Source organism: Felis catus, chromosome C1 (genome assembly GCF_018350175.1).
Source record: "Felis catus isolate Fca126 chromosome C1, F.catus_Fca126_mat1.0, whole genome shotgun sequence".
Classification (NCBI taxonomy): Eukaryota; Metazoa; Chordata; class Mammalia; order Carnivora; family Felidae; genus Felis; species Felis catus.
Window position 1 is genome coordinate 68,106,722 of NC_058375.1, and position 21,766 is coordinate 68,128,487.

At 35.5% G+C, this 21,766-nt stretch overlaps 1 long non-coding RNA gene across 1 annotated transcript in view; it reads right to left on the reverse strand.

The window, feature by feature from the left end:
• The window catches only part of LOC123379668, a 33,538-nt gene extending 11,978 nt beyond the window's left edge, over positions 1-21,560 (reverse strand). The window contains exons 1-2 of the long non-coding RNA XR_006584426.1: positions 21,220-21,560; positions 14,389-14,446 (exon numbers count right to left, since the gene is read on the reverse strand). This is a non-coding gene — a long non-coding RNA (uncharacterized LOC123379668). The remainder of the gene's footprint in view (positions 1-14,388; positions 14,447-21,219) is intronic.
• Positions 21,561-21,766: the final 206 nt, after the last annotated feature.

The window sequence follows — 21,766 nt, forward strand, 5'->3', positions numbered from 1 at the left end:
GTTGGAAATACTCTATTTTATGAGTGATGTAAGCGCACTATATGTAATGTTGAACGAGCCACATTGCAAATGAGTTGAAATTGTGCAATTCTGAGTTTTTGTTTATCCTCAAGGGTATATTGTTTTTATATTTTAAAAACATAAATATAACAAAGTACAGTATCAGAGGCCCTTTATGGAGTCACATTTAGTGGTGCAAACTCTGAGTTGCTATAATATAAAGAACGGTATAACTTGAAGGTAACAAAGCAGAAAAACAAGGCAAGAAAAAAAACCATGCATTTTATGTAAAGTATTTTGGCTTACAGTATTCTAAAGAGGGCAAAAAATTGTTGGACTGTAACATTCACATATTGTTTATGAACATACTAACAGCAAGATCTGGGATTCACAAACCCGTCTCGGTCCATTTATTCTTCATCAGTACTTCTGTCCTTTCCTCTATCCTCTAAACAATACGTTGAAAACAGGAGACGTATAATCAGTGGTTTTCAAGATTCATTTTGATAGAAATAAAGTCAAGTAAACTTGCTTATATTTTCCAGTGGTGAACCACACTGTATTTTATTCTAGCTTCTCTTAATGCATCGATTTTATCCCCTGTCAGTGTGGGATCACTTTAAAGAAATAATTTTGTAACTACTTTTAAAGTACAAAAATTTACATCTCAATTTTCATCTGTTTTTGTGACTTAAGAATATGCAGCAATTTTCAAGTACTGTAAAAATGAGACACATAATAATGTAAAGTGAACAATGAGAGAGAAATCTGGGTAGTAAGTTTGATATGTCAATAGATTAAGAACTCTTTGGTTTCTCATGCTGCATTTTCAGATTTCTTTTTAAGGAGAAATCTTCTTTTACTTTCTTCCTATTTTTTTTTTATAAGATTTAAGAAATCCTCCCAAGATTCTGCAAGCTCCTTTTGGGGGCTTTCCATAATAAGGGCTGCAGGCTGTTACTTCAGGTGACTGTGAAATCTTCTTCATAGAAGTCAGTTGAAATTATGCTCATAGTAATCATACTGAATTTACTCTGAGAATAGATAGAGCAAATAAATATGTATAGGATCAATTTTTACATTCAATTAAATATTTGCATTTTGCTCAAATAATTAACATGAGGATGAAAATGATCCTGCGAAGCACATTATCCACATTTATATAGCATGCAATACTTTACCAGGGTTCAAATATTATCATTATGCCTGATGTGCACATGTGAAAGCAGATCTTAGGAATGAAGCATTTATAGTAAACATCCATATGTTTTAGTAAACACAATTGCATGCTTTCCAGAGTAAACAAATGTGTGAATTCCTTAAATGGTACTGAGAATTAAAATAGTCACTCTTTTTATATCCCTAAAAGAAAAGAAAAAAAAAAAACTAAGTAGCATGCTTTGAGATTGCAATGAAATAACAGTGATGAAAACAGTGACAAGAACCTATTTGGATTTAAGCCCCTTCCTCCCCCCCACCCCAACCCCACCCCCCACACACTCACACAGGACTATCATACTAAGCCTACAGCTTGGGTCCTATTATCTTCATATTTTACAGAAGTCTTACCTCAGAGAGAAGCAATTTAGTAATTTTCAGGTCATAACTGACCCAGTAGAACATAAGCTCTAGTCTTAAAGAACTATACTATATTAAAGAATTCTACTAAAGCTAATGCTTTCATACTATTTACGAAGTTGAGACATTGGGCGCTTTCCTAAGTGTTTTCCACATATTGAGTCATGTAATCTACCCTATTTGGTTGATTCCATTATGGTCTTCATCCTCCTGATGAGGAAACTTTAGTCAATGAGAAATTGTAAGCGGAATTTGGGCTGAAGTCGTAGATTAGTAAAAAAAAAGGTAACAGTTGATTTTTACAGCTTTCTTGACTCTGAAGTCTCTGTCTCTGGTAATAAGGATGTCTTTTTACTTTTTAGGCCAGACAGGGTATTTTTCACATGGAAGATTTGTTTCCTGCTTTCAGGGTGGACAGGGGAGGCTTGGAGTCTCCTTGGACTGGTTGCTTCCCAAGCTTTAATTCAAAGTAGTCGATATGCCATTATGGTACGTTTGGGGACAGCCTGCCCTGGGGCCCTTCACTTCACTCTCGGTGGTGGTATACCGGGATTCCCAGTGGTAATAAAACATGGTGGCATTTCTCCCCTCTTTCAATTAGGGACTTCACTGTCATGAGACCCTTCACATTTTTAGGACTTCACGATCTCATGAATTAGGGGTGAAATTTTGCCTTTTATTAAAAGTTTACTTTTGGGGTAGCTGCCCCTAGGAAAGTACCCTAGTAAGGTAAGTACTTTTAGACCATCTGTTAGGCTGTCTCTTCAAGAAAGAAATCACAGGAAACAAGAGGTATACAAAAACATTACTGTGGAGAATAATGAAAACACTTTGCATGAAAAAGTCATGGGAACTGAACTATGGTTAAAGCAAGAAAAAAGGAACTATATAAACTCAATTGCTTCATAAGTGTCCTCCCAGTGTCCTTCTGGACTTGCTGCATCCCTAGACTAGGAATCAGGGGGATCAGGACTCAGGCAGAAGTTCAGGAATATACTGTCAGGGTTGTAGCAGTGCTCTTTCCTCCCTCATATGAGCAGCATTGTCAGGATCCCAGCCATTTTCTAAACCTTCCCCGGATAAGACAGGTTCTGGGAGCATCACGAAACCAACCATTTTAGGTGTTGCTGGGACTCATTTTCCACAATTGTGACTACATTTATTACAGCTGTGGGAACAAACTTTCTTAAATCTCTTTCATGTTTTCTTTTCTTTCTTTTTTTTAATGTTTATTTATTTTTGAGAGAGAGACAGGGTGCAAGCAAGGGAGGGGCAGAGAGAGAGGGAGACACAGAATTTGAAGCAGGCTCTAGGCTCTGAACTCCAAGCTATCAGCACAGAGCCCATCATGGGGCTCGAACTCATGGACTGCAATTCGGATGCTTAACTGACTGAGCCACCCAGGTCCCTTTTTAATGTTTCCTTATGCTAAACGAAATTCTTAAAGAAAGAAAATGGCTTTTTTACACTGGTGGCTAAATGTCTTTAAGCTTACCCTCAGAGCCTAACCTCCTAGTCCCTGGGCCAAGTTTCACCAACAACTTCCAGCTTATGATTTTTGAATCGAATTTATAACTAGCCTCCTTAGAAGGCCTCACCTTGGTTCCTGATATAATAATTTCTCCCAAACTCAAAACCCTGAAAGCTCTTTTTTTTTAACTGAATTCTATAATACCTTGAGCACCTTTGAAACTTATTAAAGTAGGATACTAACTTATTCAATAGCTGCCCAATTTTCCCCTTCAAAGAGTGATGTTTCCCCCATATGTGAATCCCCCCATAAGGAAAACACTCCATGGCATGTTGACAACTATTGACTCTGAGGCTCTTTCACTCTTTTGCAGATTTTACATTTATTTTTTTTAATGTTTATTTATTTTTGAGAGAGAGAGACAGAGAGAGAGAATGAGCAGGAGGAGGAGCAGAGAGAGAGGGAGAGAGGATCCGAAGCAGGCTCTGAGCTCACAGCTCAGTGTGGGGCTCAAACTCATCATCTGTGAGATCATGACCTGAGCCAAATTCAAACACTTGGACACTTAACTGACTGAGCCACCCAGGCACCACTCTTTTACAAATCTTAAAATCCTGGCCAAATCTAAACATCTCTGGTTCACTTACAACAAATTATCTTCCCCTTAAATGGAGGGAATATTGTCAAGCATTGCCAACCCTTATGAGTAAAAAACTAAATACGTCTTCAGGACACTCTAGCAACTTGGTATTTCGGGTATATAAATACCAAGTATTAGTATCATAGGTTACTAGTAAAACAAAACAAAAATTTCTTATAAGTAAAGGTAAGATAGGTCTATGGAATGAAGCTTTATTTTTCATTACTGACGAGAATGACCACCTGTACATTTTGATCAGTTCCAGGCATTTTGGGAAGTCCCTTAAAGCTGACTAACGGGCCACAGAACATTCTTCAAGAATCATTGCAATAGACTATATTTATGCTTATCTCAAGGAAGTAAAGTTGAACAGCCCACCTCCTTTTCATCTCAAGTTATACTATTTTTTTAAAAAAACAATAGACATTGCTTTTTATGTTTCAAAAGCACTGTGGGCTTTATGGGGAGCACCAGAAGATAACATATCTTCCAATTTTGAAAAATGTCCCATTGCACTGCAACTGTTTTCTCCCAACTTTGCATTCTTCATTTGGTGAAATATCACCATTTACTACAGATATTCATGCACCAAATCTCTCTTCTTTCTTTCTCTCATATAAGCAAATGCTGTCACCTCTACCTATAGATGTATCTCAGATTTATTCACTACCACATTATCTAAGCCCTGGTCTCCCCTGGGTGCTTTCAACAGCTGCCTGATTAGACCTCCTATTTTTCTTTTTTTGTTTTTAAGTTTTACTTATTTTGAAAGAGAAAGAGAGAGCGAGAGCAAGCTTGAGCAGAGGACAGGTAGAGAGAGAGGGAGAGAGAGAACCCCAAGCAGGCCCCCACGCTCTCAACACAGCCCCACTCAGGGCTCAGTCTCACAAACCATGAGATCATGACCTGATCCAAAATCAAGCGTTGGAGGCTTAACTGAACCACCCAGACCCCTTGACCTTCTATTTTTTTTTCATATTTATTTATTTTTGAGAGAGAGAGAGAGGCAGAGCACAAGCAGAGGAGGGGCAGAGAGAGAGGGAGACACAGCATCTGAAGCAGGCTCCAGGCTCTGAGCTGTCAGCATAGAACACGATGAGGGGCTGGAACTCACAAACCATGAGATCATGACCTGAGTGGAAGTCAGACGCTTAACTGACTGAGCCACCCAGAGCCTCCTTGACCTTCTATTTCTGTGCTTCCTTATTCTCTCTGCCCCATAGAGCGATCTTTCCAAAATGAAAATCAGATCATAACACTTTGATGGTCTCAGTGACCCATGACACAGAAACCCACATCCTTCCCCAACAGCCTCATCTCCTACCCTTGCTCTCCCCACTCCCTCATTCGAGGGGGTCAAATGGCCTCCTTGCTGTTCTAGAACACACCAGAAATGCTCCCACCTCGAGCCTTTACACTTGGACTTTTCTCTGCCTGGAATGCTTTCCCCAGGACTGCAGCGTACATCTTCGCTGCATTTGTGTCTCATTCTTATGACACTTCCTCAGAGATCTCTTTCCTAAACAGCCTATCGCAAATGCACATTCTATCACACTTCATTCCTTTACCCCACATCACGTTTTTCTGCCTAGCCCTTGTCACTACGTAACATTATATTGTATATTCAATTCCTTTAAAGTTTATCAGCTGTCTCCCCCAACTACAATGTAAATTCTATGAGGCAGGGACTTTTTAATTTATCTCTGTAGCCCTAGTTCCTAAAAGAGTTTCTTGGATACAGGACATGTCCAGTGAATATTTTTTTATGTTTTTTTTTTGGAGAGAGGAGGACAGAGGATGTGAAGGTGGATCTGTGCTGACAGCAGAGAGCCCGATGCAGGACTCGAACTCATGAACCGTGAGATCATGACCTGAGTCGAGGTCGGGTGCTCAACCAACTGAGCTACCCAGGTGCCCCTCAGCAAATATTTCTTAAGTGAATGATGGCTATATTTACACCTTCACTTAGGTCATTGTTGGGATTGATTTAGATAACTGCCTAATGCCACATTCAGGTAGCAAATTACTGGAGAGTTTCTCTAGAATTCTTACTCATTTGTAATACACTTGATTTTCCTAGGCTCCAGAGACCCAGTGACCATATTCGAATCTAGCATGAAACCAGGAAGACAGGAGGTCTGATTTCAATTTCCCTCATCCCCAGCTAGCTGGACAATTAGGTTTCCTGATTTAATCATTTATTTAAAAAAAAAAAAAAAAAAAAAAAAGCTATCTCCTCACAATCTACCCACCCCAGACCACTCTAAGAGATTTGAATCTCCAACCAAGGACCCCTATTCATAATTTTGAATGACAACTATTGTAGCCACACTCCATCCCTTAATTTTGCTGTTCCTGGGGAAGAAAAAAACCCGATGTTTAGGAACCAAAAACTTTAACAAGCCTCTGTCTTTATTTCATATGACACTTTGACTTGGTAGATAGAAGGATTGCAGATTGGAACTGAATTATATCTCAAATGAGCTAAATATATTCTAATAGGTGAAAAATATTTAAAAGACATATCCTAGCAATATCATGCAACTCTAATCCAATAAGAACTTTTTCAACTTTTCTAAGTAAAAGAGTTTGGATTTTTTTAAAGAACTATAAGCACTGTTATAAATAATTTTACTGAAAACAGTTGAATAATTAACATCAGAATATGTCCTAATAATTGGAAACATGGTGTAGGAAATATGGATATTTTATATTTTTATATTCGTGATGGAAATTAATAAAGAAGGTAACACTAACTATAATACCATGTGACAGGGAATGTTACAAGCATTTTATAATCACTCTCTTCAAATTTGACTCCAGCAGCACTGTCTCTTATGTGGATATTTGTGAGAGCTTCACCACCTTGTCTATCGGCTACTGCCCTTGACTCCTACAACCTATTTTCAGTATAGCTGCCCAAAGATGCTTTAAAGAATAAGCCATACCATATTGCTTTCCTGCTCAAAACTTTGCTGCTTTGATGACTTTCTACCTCTCTTAGAGTAACATGAAAAACCCTATCATGTCCTACCAGATCCTATGTAAGGCAGCCCCCAGGACCTCCCTGATATCATCTCCTTGCTCAGGCTGGCTTCTGTGCTCCTTCTAAACTTTCCTGGCATCCTCCTTCCCCTGGGTCTTGCTACTTGGTATTCTCTCTGCCCAGAACACTTCCTCCAGATGTTTGCATGACGACTTATTTTTTCTTCCTTCAGTGCTTTGCTAAAATGTCATCCTCTCACGGACACCTTTTCTGACCACACAGTTTACAAATGGCAGTCCCCACCCCAATATTTTTTTCTGCCCTCAAGTTCCTTCCATGCTAGAACTTATCACCAACCTCCATATACATTTACCACTAATTTCTTTGTTTCCATCCTCTACCGACTAGAATAGAGACTCCATGGGGAGCTTTTTTGTCTGTTTTATTCACTCTTATAACCCCAGTCCTTAGAACAGGGGCTGGTACAAAATAGCTAATAAATATTTGTTAAATATATATATATATATATATATATATATATATATATATATATTAAACAATAAGATTCATTACCTATATACTTAATGGATAAAATCCAAAACACTGACATAACATAAGGATGGCAAGGATGTGAAGCAAAATATCACTCATTCATAGCTAGTGGGAATGCAAAATGGCACCGCCACTTTGGAAGACAGTTTGGCATTTTCTTACAAGGCTAAACATACTCTTACTGTCTGATCCAGCAATGGTGCTTTTATCCAAGGCAGTTGAAAACATGTCCGCACAAAACCTACACAAGACTGTTTATAGTGGCTTTACTCATAATCACTAAAACAACCAAGATGTTGTTCAATAAGTGAATGAATAAACAAACTATAGCACATCAACGTGATGGAATATTAGTGATAGAAATACATGCGTTGTCAGGTCACAAAAAGTCATGGAAAAAAAATCTTAAATATATGTTGCTAAGTGAAATAAGCAAGTCTGAAAAGGCTACATACTATATGATTCCAACTATGTAACATTCTGGAAAAGGTAAAACTATGGAGAAAATAAAAATACCAATAGTTGCCAGGGCTTTTGTGGAGGGAGGTGAGGATGAAAGGGTAGAGCACAGGAAAATTTTAGGGCAATGAAACTATTCTGTACCATATTGTATTGGTGAATACTTGGCATTAGATATTTGTAACAATCCATAAAATGGTATTAACCCAAAGAATGAATCCTTATGTGAATTATGGGCTTCAGTTAATAATGTGCCAATATTGGCTTGTCAGTCATAACAAATGTACCACACTAATGCAAGATGTTATTAAGAGGGGATTGGGAGTAGCAAGTACATGGGAACTTTCTGTATGTCCTGCACAATTTTTTGGTAAACCTAAACTTGCTAAAAAAAAAAAAAGTTTATAAAGTTAAATAAATACCTTTATTTTGGGGCTCCTGGGTGGCACAGTGGGTTAAGTGTCCAACTTTGGCTCAGGTCATGATCTCACCATTCCGAGTTTGAGCCCCGTGTTAGGGTTCTGTGCTGACAGCTCAGAGCCTGGAGCCTGTTTCAGATTCAGTGTCTCCCTCTCTCTCTCTGCCCCTTCCCTGCTCACGCTCTGTCTCTCTCTCAGAAAAATAAATAAACATTTAAAAAAAAAGAAATAACTTTATTTTTAGTCAATACTTTTAGTTCTCAATTTGGTAATAGACAAGTAGATTAACTTGGACTCTTGTCCAAGCTCATGTGGCTAGTTCTTGGGAGCCATACGTGTGGAATCCAGAATGGATCATCTCCAGAAGCAGCACTCCCGATTTTACTCTCACCAAAGGCACTAAATATACAAGAGAAATATAGTGGTAAAGGAAGGGTGGAGTCAGACATGGACACTGAGGTATATTTCCACCACATGTGCAGAGATGGTCTGTTCCTTGTGGTCAGAGAATGAAGGCATCCGTACGTAGTAGCTGTGCTGAGAAGGACATTGCCATTCAGGAAGGAAGTCTGATGGTTTGTTGTCATTGCTTATTATCTCTGCTGTTGCTTTTGAAAACAATTTGATCACTGTTGACGCACACAGTCTTTTGATGATAAATGTGAACATTTTCTATATTACTGCATAGATCTCAATACAAACAGATTCAGAGATAAATCTTTTCTAGTTTGCTTTTTAATTCATCAGTGGACCTAACATGTGTCTGCTGTAGAGGGAAGGATGGGTTATCTAATTTTTGTAAAGGATTTTTTTAATATACCTGAGGGGACATTTATGTAAAATTAAAAATATGGCAGGATGAGTCATTGAGTGTGAAACAGAATTCCAGTTGGCTGATGGGCCCTGCAGGCACATCGCTGAGGGCTTTATGTTATTCTTCTTTAAAGCAGTTTCTAGATATCCTGTTATCATGACAATCGTTCTCAAAGTCTGGATCTTCAAAGTGACCTTTTCCCTGCACTGCCCAAAATAGAAATTTCACTCCATCTCTGCCTGTGGCAGTAATAAAACAACCCTGATATTCAGCCTCTTTCCAGATTACACAGTTTATAATAGGATATCATCATAACTTCTTTCCAAAGTATAATATCCATCCAATTAACCTTGAATATTTTTAAAGAAGCTCACAATAGAAAAGATAATTGCATAGTTGTCAAAAATTATGACTAACCAGGTACAATAGAACCAGTAAAATAATTCCTATCAAAAGATTAACATTTACCATGTTGTACTAATGAAACGTATTGTAAGAGATTCTAAAATAAATAATTGGAAAAATGGTAAATAGTCATTGCATGCAAAATATACAACCCAAATGAACTAAAATGGTAGAAAAATACATTAAATATAAAGAAATACAGTCTCTGTATTTAACATAGGAATATGTCCTGTCATCTAGAAATTAGTTTCCCTAAATACTTGTTAAAGAAAGAACATATGAAAGAAAATGCTTTCCTTGCCCCTTTGTGGTGTCACAAGGTTATTCTAAGAACAACTTTCTCCTGGATCTCCTTACCAAAAGTCAAAGACGTTAAGGTACAGTCCTTGGTGAGAAATAGCAAGGAAAACCTTTCACACGTATAGAAATGGAGAAAATTGCTAAAGAAAGAGAAAAAAAGCCCCCTTGACAGATAAGCAATAGCTCTGCTTACACAGTAATTTATGGTAATATCAGAAAGCTTTTGATAAAATTTCACACATATTGCAGGGTAGGACATTGAAGAAGATAAAGGACTCAAAGAGATAGGGGAAAATTAAACCATTTATAAGAGGGGGAAGTATTTTGTAAAAAAATTTTGGCAAGTGGTTTTGATAGTCATAACAATTTATGTAATTTCTGTGTGCATTAGGCGCTTGCTGTCTGAGAAGTGGCAGCCTAACATTTCCCCCATTGCTACAAAAAGTAATTTTTAGAATAATAAATATGGAAAGCTTTGAAAATACGCACACACACGCGTGCACGCACGAAACTATTGTAACACATTCGGTAACGTTTGTGAGCAAAATTTCTATCATTTGACTAGTTTGGACCTTTTAAACTCTTATCTTTATTTTATTTGATAGCAAATCAATTTTCCAATAAAATAATTTTGCCTTTGGGGTAACATAATGAAAAAGCAATTTAAAATATATTCCTATAAATACCAAAAAGTATTTTCACACCAGGTGAAATATTTACTCAAGTTGCTACTTCCTTTCTTTTTATCGGAAAAATAATAAGCCTTAATTTACGCATGTCTCCATCAACCCCTGAAGCCTTTATGAAGGTCAAACCTTGAATATAACATATTTGCCATTCTATAGAATTTTATGTTTTGAATTTTAAAGTTCTATTTGAGGCTCTGACTTCACCTTCTATACTAAAATATATAAGTGGCAACATTAAGGAGTTTTTAAATGTTTAAAAAATATTCTTCAATGACCATGTTCAGTAAGGTGGCTCTGTCTTCTTCTGAACTACAGTGTATTTTTGACTGGTGATTATCATTGTTACTCAGTGATTTCTCTCAACTCAGTTTCTGACCACAGCCACTACAGAAAGCTTCAGTTTAGGAAACAAAAGATTCTGTCGTTCCAAAAGCATATTATGAGAACTCTTATTTGTTTTTAAAGACAACTAAGAGGAAAATTGGGAAAAAGTAATGCCAGTTTGTCTCCGTTCTCCCTAACAAATTTCTCCTGAGGCAGAGCTTTAATGAGTAGTTCTAGAAACTTCTTAGACAATGTATGTCACTGACCAGAATGGCTGACCCTTTCAAGCTGGCTGATTCTGTTCAATAAAGATACTATCAGAATCTGAAGTAACTGGTTTGAGTTTTTAAGGTATTTCAAGGAAATATTTTGTAAGAGTGGGAAGCATATTTTAATGCCATTCCCATGTTTCCCTGAGAACAAAAGCTGATCTGCAAGGGCGTTGAAAGCATTACAGGCTAATTTCATTGCAATTTTGGGAGCTGGGAGGGAGGCTGGGAGACCAGGAGGTGGGTGAGGGTTCAAGAACATCGAGGTGAACACTGTTGACCCTCTGGAAAATCGCTAAGTGCTGGAACCCACTCTAGAAGGCTCATGTTTTGAACCTTTACAACAATCGTGCAGCTCTCTTGAAAATTTACACTGTCATTTTATTTATAGCAGATGTCTCTTAAAGCAAACATTTTTACTTTATACTATACAAATCTTACGGAAAATTGCAAACATAATGTGAGTTTTGGTCATGCTGTAGAAATCTACAGTATTTTCTATAATGGATTGTGAGCAAGGGGAAAAACTGATACTGATCTAAGGCTGAAGGATAAAGGGTAATCAAAACAAGGCTTCTGTGGATGCTTTTATGGAACTTATTTTAAAAGAAAAGGCAAAAGTTGAAACTGTGGATTAAACCAACTAAATCAAATCATCTTGTATTCAAAATACATTCTGCACTTCAGAATAAACTGACCAGAAGTCAGTGTGAGTCTTAAGAAAGGAACTCAGTTGCTTAGATAAATCCACTGTCTGAGTTTAAAAAGAAGAAGAAGGAGAAGAAGAAGGAGAAGAAAATGAGGTTTACTTGGATTTTTCTAAATTAAAACTTCTGTTTCTTGTGTACATTCAGTGAAAAAGTAAAATAAAAGAATGCATTTTATTTTTCTAGCTAGTTCTGAATTGTGGTTATGTTGTAACTCAATTTCGGCTGTAGGGACGTAAATACAGTCCTGTGGCTGCTTAGCAATTGTTCAACTGATGATAAAGAAGTTGTGACATCTGAAATTCAGCTTTTAATATAAAAATATAATGTGCAATTAAAAGAGAAAGTAAATTCTGTTTGGAAAGTCACACTAGGAAATATAAATAGGAAGAAAACAAGAGATATTACAATTTCACAGAAGCAAATGTCAGCAACTTTAATTTTCTAAGGAGTAAGTTGATCCATGTACAAATATTTACTCCTATATTTCTTTTCCTAATTAGCAGAAGTTAAAATAGACAATCATATAAATTTTTGAAATTGAAATCCAGATAAGCAAAACTTGTATTTCTGAGAATATTCTGTTCATTATTCAGGGTTTGTAACAAGACACATTTCAAAAAGTAAAGTCATTAAAGTAATGTGGCTGTTATGTTTTCACAGGCCTTTGTGGGAATTTGAACCAACACAACAGCATAATCTCTCTGGACTTTAATAACACAAATCCATGACAAGGACATAAGATTGATAAAATTAGTAATTATGTATTTTTTATTTATGTAATAAATGTATCATTTCAAGGACATTATTTGAAATGACCCCACTGCGTGTGGATTTCTATGCTGTTTTCATTAATATGTGCAGAAAATTTTTACACTCTTAACAATCAGCTATGGGTGTTTCAGTGGGTTACTTACAATTATTATTCTGGTCACAGATGAGGGTTAAAATATCTCTAACCTTTACAAATGTATTATGTGGCACCATTGACATAGCTTTTATTGCAGATAAAACCTATGACAAATTTTCTGTATTTCTTCTTCAGAAGAAATTTTCTTCTTCAGAAGAAGAACATGATTTCATATTAAATTCTGATGATAGAGACATAGTTCTCTGCTTGTACTTCTGGAATGTTTTGGGTATAGTAACAATGGGCAATACTTCCTCTTCCATTACATCAATAAAATCTCAAAATCAACTTCATTTTTATGGGTCCACTGCTTCAGTAAATATTTCTTAAACAGAACTGAAAACAGGGTAAAAAATATTCAGAATCTGGTTCACTTCTAACCTTACTGATCAAAAGAGACAAAACATTCTGCTGGTTAGACATAATGAGAAGCAGAAAGAGGAAGCCACAAAAGAGCCTAGACTCTGAGCGTTGCCATGAAGGTGTATAAGAACTTGAGCAAGAGTTTCTCAAATATAAGTGTCAAGGTAATGGCAGGTCCCTCTGACAGTCATTTAAAAGAAATAATAAAGCCTATTATAGTAACTTTATGGAGTTATAAAAGCATTTGAGTTTTCAGGGAGCCACAGACTTGTAAAATGTTTCTGACATCCCATCAAAAAGTTGGTATTATGACATTGTCATAATACATAATCATATAGTCAAGGAATGATTAGAAGTAAATCCATAATAGCAGATTTTTTAAACAAATCTCACGTTGCATTCCAGACATCTCCTTTCTCCATTCTTTCCTAGTTTTAATGATCAAGAGAAAGGTAGAGAAGTTCATTGTTTCTCCTGATCCCTTTTTCAGACAATCTCTTGAGAAAGATGAGAATTCTAGTTGGTCTTTTTTTTTTTTTCAGGTATTGGGTTGTGAAGAAGTTCAAGTAAGTCCACGTCTGATGATCTAAACTATCCAATATTGTATTGAACACCTCTTCAAAGTTACCTAGTTAGGAGAATGTGTCTCTTTAAATTGCCCAGATGCCTCACAGTTATATCAAAGACTGCATGAATTGTGTTTAAGATTCTTGAGGATGTGCTGAACTTGAGTCTAGATCCATTGCTTTCTCTGCATGTCACTAGAAACTGCCCTAGACTATTTAGGGAATAGGCCTTTAATCATAAGATTACCTGAAACCAGACTCAAGCTTAACATATGGAGTAGCCAACAGTCACATGAATATTACCCCCCCCCCAAAAAAATGTGACATGTGGCTTTAATTTCATTTAATTTATTTATTCTTTCAATTTATTTAAAAAAAAATCTTTGCCCATTGCCTAAGCCTTTGGGCACATGTGTCTAATAAAAAACACTGCTGAGCATAAATAATGTATATTAACTGTGTCTATTAGGATTCTCCAGAAAAGTCCATCAAAGTGACTTATTTTATAGTCAGGAGTCTCAATTGAAAATCTATTAGCAAAATAGTTCTATTAAATTGTATGATATTTCTAACATCAATTAATTACATTTATATCCAGCTCTATAGTGTAATGACTTTGTAATATTAATTTTGATTTTAATTTAGGAAGAGAATTTGTAAGTTTGCCTCATGTTTTAGTGTTTAATGGTTTTTCCACATTTAGACTGTCCAGAAATTAAGATTTTTTTTTCCATTTTTCTATTTGAACAACTGGTCATTTCAAACTTTTTTTAAGGGTTTTTTTAAGGGTTTTTAAAGGTTTTTTTAAAGGTTCTTTTAAGGTTTTTTTTTTCTGACTTGAACAACTTAACTTGCTTTGGGGTGGTAAAGAAACTCAGTAAATAGACAAACTAAAAGTTACTACATAATAATGCTTCTCTTTTGCTATGTACTTACCATTCACTTTTAGCTATATGACCAGTAACTTCTTCACAAATATTGGAATTGGAGTTTCCTATGATTGAAGATAGACAAATGCAATAACCTGATTTTAAAATAAAATATGTCATATCTGACATTAGTTAATAACACCAACTAACATGTCTATACCAGGTCAGCACTAAGTTGATTCTTTCCCACAATAAACAAGTTTTACATCTGGTCATTTCAACCAATTAAACCGGCTGCTGAGATGACCTGCATCTTGACCTCAGCTCCTCCCTTTGGAAGTCACACACTTGTCTGTGAATCTTGTTTCTTTGTTTATAAGCAAAAAGAGTGACGATGAAGTAAAGTAGCAGATGAAAGTGCTTAGAACAGAGACTCCCACAAGCAATCAGTAAATGTTTTTTGCTATTACTAATATTATCATTCAACCTAATATTGTTATTTAAGCTTTTCACTTTTAGCATGTTACGCTCCGTGCCTGACATGATCTCCTCTTCCTGCCTTGTCTTTGTAAATTAAATATTTTCTTCATGCCTCAGCCAAGCACTGGTCCAATGATCTCTCTCTTCTCAGAACTCATGTTGACCCTCTCTCCCAAATCACAGTTTAAGCTATGTGTTACTCTCTAAACACTTCTTACGTTCACAAAAGAAGTGCAAACTGATTTAAGAAGGGAACACTTGCTATGTTTCTTGTGCCTAAATTTGACATATAACACATGCTCTGTAACCATGTCACAATTAATACCATCAGGATTCAAAGAATTAACTAGCCACCGTTTATGACATCGGTAATTTTTCCTGGTCAAGTTAGAGAACCACATTGTATTAACAGAGATCTAGCTTGTTTCTTGTTTTTGTTTTTTGTTTTTTTGTTTTTTGTGGGTTTTTTTTTTGTTTTTTGTTTTTTGTTTTTCTTTTTTCACAATAACTCATATTCCTTTAATGGCAACTCCATATCAGCCTTTGGACTACAAAACACATTCTTATACACTAAAATTCTTTGGATTGAGTCCAACAAAGCCCAAGATTATACAGTTTCCCTCTATAATGAAGAATTTCCACAACAGTTTATACGTCTTTTGTTGCATTACAGAATATAAATAGAGATTCTTGGATATGTCTATCAGGCTCCTTCAATTCCCTGAAGCCAAAACAGATATGTGCACTATTACTGACACAGTTCAGGGTTACAACTATTGGGCATAGTGTCTAATACATGCAATGCTTGTTACCAACAATGGGGATTTCAAGTATTTAAGATTTACATACGGATTTCATTTGAGCCCATTAAATGGCTTGGGTGAAAGGAAGGTAGTTGTTTCAACGATTAGATGCCTAGAAGATGATTTTTTAAATATTTTAATTGTCTTCATGTTAGTATAAAATCTGCAGATTAAAATGAAACCACCAAAATGTCTGATGTCATTGTTTCTTTTGTTTTGTAACTTTGCTGAAAACATAGCTCTTATCTAGTTGTCAATCTTTTCTACTCATCATAAACTGAGTTCTTTATTTCTTCTACTGTGTCATGAAAGATTCAATAAATTCTTATTTGCATTTCAAATTCAGGTCTTTTTTTAGAAGGACATCAGATTCAATGACAATTACATCACTAATCTCTTTAGCACTGACAGTGGGAAGCCACTTTCAAGCTCCTGCTGACTGAAGTCCTAAAGATAGAAGATCACATAATGTCCTTCTTCAGCAGTAGTAGTGATTTTTTGTGTTTGAATTCTTCATTTCATTTTTATTAACCAATATGTGCTCATTTAAGCCATTCGCTTTGGGTAGATATTTCAAACTATTTGTCTCGTTCTCATTTTATTAAGAGATGTGTATCTTATTATTTTTGCTACAGAGGAAACTTTCCAAAATTATTTGCCACAGTAACTTTTTCATCATTATTTTATTCTTCTAAAAATATTATTTGAGGAAATTATTTCTATGTAATTTTAGAAAAGTGTTTTTCCGTTTTGGTTCTGTTACTGCTTACATAATGAAAATGACCAAAAGTTTCAAGTACTCGTATATGAATGTTTATGTGTTTGTTAATGTGTGTGTATGCACACTATATATAAATATTTTGACATTCGGCACCAAAGAGAGAGCTAAATTTAGGCCTTGAATAAATGTTCTGTGAATCAATCATTGCTATTCTAGATTCCAGTTTTAAACTTTACTTTCAAAGGTTTGTCACAGTTACAGACAATTTTATCACAATAACTATACACAGTTACAGAAATTATATTTCTGATAATAAATTTTGCTGCTTCTGTAAAGAAATAGACAATATAAATTCACATGGAAGTCATTACAATAATTTAGTATAAATTAATAAAGTGACTATCAAATATTATGATATGCACATAATATGGGACTTGGATAGAAATGAGAGAAGAATTATTAACAGGACAGAGGAATTATTATTATTAAATAAATTTCCAAATTGCTTAGTGAAGTCACAATTTTAAGATGTTTGTTTGTGTTATCCACAGAACTACTAACTAATTATTATTTTTAAATTTTAAATTTTCAACAAATAAGAACTTGCATAATAGTTTATTTTAGACAGTATAGGGGTAAGGTTGAGTGGAGAAGTACAACCAGATTACAAAAACAAAAAGTATAAATGTGATTTCTGTATTTTTAAATCAATATATTTACTTTGACTGCACTGAAACTTGTAGCTAACCCAAATAGCTATTATGTATGCATTTAATTTCAAGTATAAAATGGATGCTTAATAAACACTTGTTAAATTACATTAAAGGAAAACAAATCAATAAATTATTTAATTTATTCTGACCAAGAAATTCCATTATTATGTCAGAAAAATCTGGTTAATACCTCAAAGAATTGGCTGATTTCATCATTGGTTTTATTCCATATAATAGTGTATGTGTGTGTGTGTGTGTGTGTGTGTGTGTGTAGACCCAAGTTCAGAAAATTTTAGAAACAATGAAATCCAAATAAGAAAACCAAATCCACACTGCAATATGGAAATATTTCCAGGTAAATTAAGTGTAAAATGCCTACTAAAGATAAGAACTGTGTGAATACTTAAGAAATTAAAAAAGGAAAGAAGGAAATTTAAAGATTGATTAAACAAAGAAATAAATATTCATTTACTGAAAATAGTGTGTTGATACCAATGATGTAATAAACAGTAACGTTTCTTGATAAAGAATACTTATATTCACACCAATATAAGACTAAGTAACTTTTTTATGGTCTCCCCCTTCTTGTCTAAATCCTTTATTTTGCACATTTTATTTATTATTTTTTTAAATGTTTATTTATTTTTGAGAGAGAGAGAGAGAGAGAGCGTGCAGGGGAGGGGCAGGGAGAGACAGAGACACACAGAATCCGAAGTAGGCTCCAGGCTCCGAGCTGTCAGCTCAGAGCCCTACTCGGGGCTCAAACTCACGGACCACGAGATCATGACCTGAGCCGAATCAGACGCTTAGCCGACTCAGCCACCCAGGAACCCCTATTTTGCACATTTTATAAGGGAATAAAAAAATGAATTTTGCAGTTGCTACTTTTATACATTACTGCGTGATAAAATAAAATAATGCTTCATTTGTTAAAAGTTTTATGAATGTCTCTATTATTTTGTATACATAAAGACATAAGTACATATATAAATATATATGTAAAGACTTCTTATGTGACTTTTAGAATAAAAATAAATCTGTGTGAAAAAGAATCTGTGTGATTAACTGAAATGAATTTTTTTTTTCTTAGAATGGGTCTGATTATTAAAAAATATCAGCGGGGCGCCTGGGTGACTCAGTCAGTTAGGCGGCCGACTTTGGCTCAGGTCATGATTTTGCCATTCATGGGTTCGAGCCCCGCCTCGGGCTCTGTGCTGACAGCTCAGAGCCTGGAGCCTGTTTCAGATTCTGTGTCTCCCTCTCCCTGACCCTCCCCTGTTCATGCTTTGTCTCTCTCTGTCTCGAAAATAAATGAACATTAAAAAAATATATTTAAAAAAATATATATTAGCAATGTGGTCACAGCAAATAAATTTCTCTCTCTAGGTATTAATAGCAAATTGTGACTACTGAAACCAGAATAGTTAACTGAAAAAAAATATATATATATGTATACACACACACACACACATATATCATGATTTAAACAATACCCATTCATCCAGACATTAAGAAATAGTTGCTGGATATATTCTGATTAAACATATTCAAATATATGGTGTCTTATCAACCAAACAACTGAATGATTTGACTGAATTTTTCAGCAGGATGTTTGGGCATTATATAGACATAAGTCCTTAAAAAATTTTTTTAATGTTTATTTATTTTTTAGACAGAGAGACAGACAGACCGAGCGTAAGTAGGGGAGGGGCAGAGAGAGGGAGATAAAGAATCCCAAGCAGGCTCCAGGCTCTGAGCTGTCAGCACAGCTGACACCACAAGATCACGACCTGAGCCGAAGTCAAACACTTCACCGACCCAGCCACTCAGGTTCTCTGACATAGTCCTTTGTAAAGGCCTGGATGAGTTCAAGAAAGTTGTTTACACACACAAAGATAATGCAGTTGTATATGACTTTATTACTATGTACAATGTGAAGAAATTTAAGTACGGGGGAGATAAAAGTTTTCTAATTTTTAGGAGGAAATACGTAAGTATATCCTTGTTCAATATTGTCTCCTTTCCTTCAATCTGTGCAGCCACAGAAAGAACAAAATAGCTCCTTGTGGAAAAAGAGACCAATGGGAGGACATATTTGGCAAGCTATGGAAGAGGTGGTTGACAGGGCATAAACAGAAAAGACCCCAGAGGCAAAAAGTGTGTGGGAACAGTTTTGCATGGATGAAGGAGTACGTGGGGATTATACAAACTGGGAGAAGACAGAACTGTTCTGAAACCAGAGAACCCCTAGTTCTAAGAAATCTGTGCATCATTCATCCTGGTTTTCTGGAATTTCAATATTCCAGATGTAGCTGTTACCATGCAGCTTTGGAAAAGTGCAGAGATTAAAGCAGAGTATGAGTTTCATTCACCGAATTTATTAGAAAGCTTTTGCCTAAATAAGTACCCTTACACTACAAGTTTAAGGAAACATCATTTAAGATGTATATTCTTAGGCAGAGGCAAAAATCAAGAAGCAGAGGTTTGGTCAAGATGCCAGGGAATCAAAAAACTATTTAATGCAACTCCAGATATTCACTTTGAGATTTTTATGCACATGTAGACTTCGACAGAAAAATAAGTAACTTGAGAAACAGAAACCCCCCAGTTGTGTCTTCAAGAGAATTTGAGAAATTAGATGCAGAAATAGGTTTGTATAGACAGACCACCTTGGTAATTTTGGTAACTGTTTTTTCAAGGAAGAGTGTTGGATTTACATGCGTCCTTGTCCACGTCATCTGTTTCACTTCGTAGAAAGAGCTAAGCAATAAAAACCATCTTTTAAATTCCAGAGCTTCTGCAAATCCCGCCACCGCCAACTAACCACGAAGCTTTCTTCCAAAAGTGCTGCCATTGATTGTGTTTACCCAAGCCTTTATATCTCATGGGAAGGAGCTTTAATTGTATGTAAATAATAAAGAAATGCAATGAAAATACAAAATGAAATACAACATAGCAAAGTTCTGTTTGGGCTACCCATAAGCCTCAGCAACTTTCTTTTAATTAAAATGTAGGCCTTTCCCTTATTGTCTTAAATTCATATTTTTGTACTTAAGATACCTAGGGAAATTAGTAGACAACTGAATGCTTTAAATAACCCAGAGAACAGAAAATGTGTGAGGCTCTATTGTAGAAAGGTGCCAGAAAAAATTCGGAGAAGTGTGGTTTATTACAGTGCTCAACAGTATAAAAATAAATAAATTAGTTATAAAAATAATAATAATACTGAACATATTGAACTGATTTGAGTATAACAGTTTCAAATGTTTTCAGCCAGGCACTTGTCTGACGTTCAAGTAAATTTCATAGACTTTGCTTTTTGTTTCCTTTGCCTTTCATACCCCAAGGCCAATGCTTAAAATAACTCCAGATTCAGGTTCCCTATATCATCTTCATCTGTGTTCCCCAAGACATTTCTTCTATCCCCTGTTCTACCTACATTTCTCATCCATCAAAAGAGCTATCCATCTCGTTTTCATTTGCACTACATTCTCACTATGCTATCTTTGAAATCCATTCTATGGGAGGACCATGTTCGATGTAAAAGTGTTATAATGAGATCCTTCTGGTTCATTTGGTAATAAAGCCATCTGGATTTGATCCAGCATGTACAAGTTTTATACCAAATCTGACCTATTAGGGCTAGAATTACACTAAGGGTCCATTCCACATTGTTTCTTATTTAAATTATGATCCAATCATCAAGGATTTTAAGCAGCAAATTATGAAAAATAAGTTTACACAAAGATAACTTACAGAACACGTTACTAAGTGTGATTCTGCTAGAGGAGAGCCAGAGACAAAGACAAATAACCTAGTTTGAGGTGTCCTGCTAATTAGAATAGTAGCTCTCAAACTGTTTTGACCTACGCTCATTTCAACAAGGCAAATGGCCCTGAAACTCACTTAATCTTCCTGTTCTTTATTTTCATTGAAAATATGGCTCCATGATGGCAGTGAAATATCGCTCACTGTACAATTAAATTTGGAAGAGGAGGTTAGGATTAAGTGATATAGATGATTCATAGATGATTCACAGTACATACCTTAGAGTCAAGTTATTATAAGATTAGAGGACAGAAAATTAGTGGTAAAATTATACTTTGCTACCACTATAGAGTACAATTAAATAAATACACAACAAGGTAGATTATGATGAGCCTAAACCCAAAGGAACTTACACAGAAAAGCCAAGAATGGTAATTGAAAATCATCACCAACACAAGACAGGCTTCACAACATTTATACAAGCAGCCTTCCCGCGGATGATAGAAGGCCACTCATCTCTAGGAGCTTCTCAGAATCTCCAAGCTGGTGTGGCAACCAAACTACTTAGCAAAGAAATTACTTCAGCAAATCTAGGATTATACAAATTTTGGCCTATAAACACTAAATCATGGTCACCCTGAAGAATTTGCATAGTATTTTACTGGTAACTAGGCTTCAACTATACATTAAGATGAAATTCTATAGAATTGCTTGTCATAGCCCCAAAAGAACAAAAGAAAGAATTCAGAATGCTTGTAGCAGCTCACAGACCAGTGGTGGACCAAGAAACTTCATTTTTTTTTTTTAATAGGCTGAATTCCTGATCTCCTCAAGATTTAGATCTATGTTTGGTATGGTAACCTAAAAATTTGTCAGTAATCATATTGTGAATCATTTGGATGAAAACTATAATTTGCTTTTGGCTTCCAAATACACATTTGTGTTCAGGGTATCACGGGA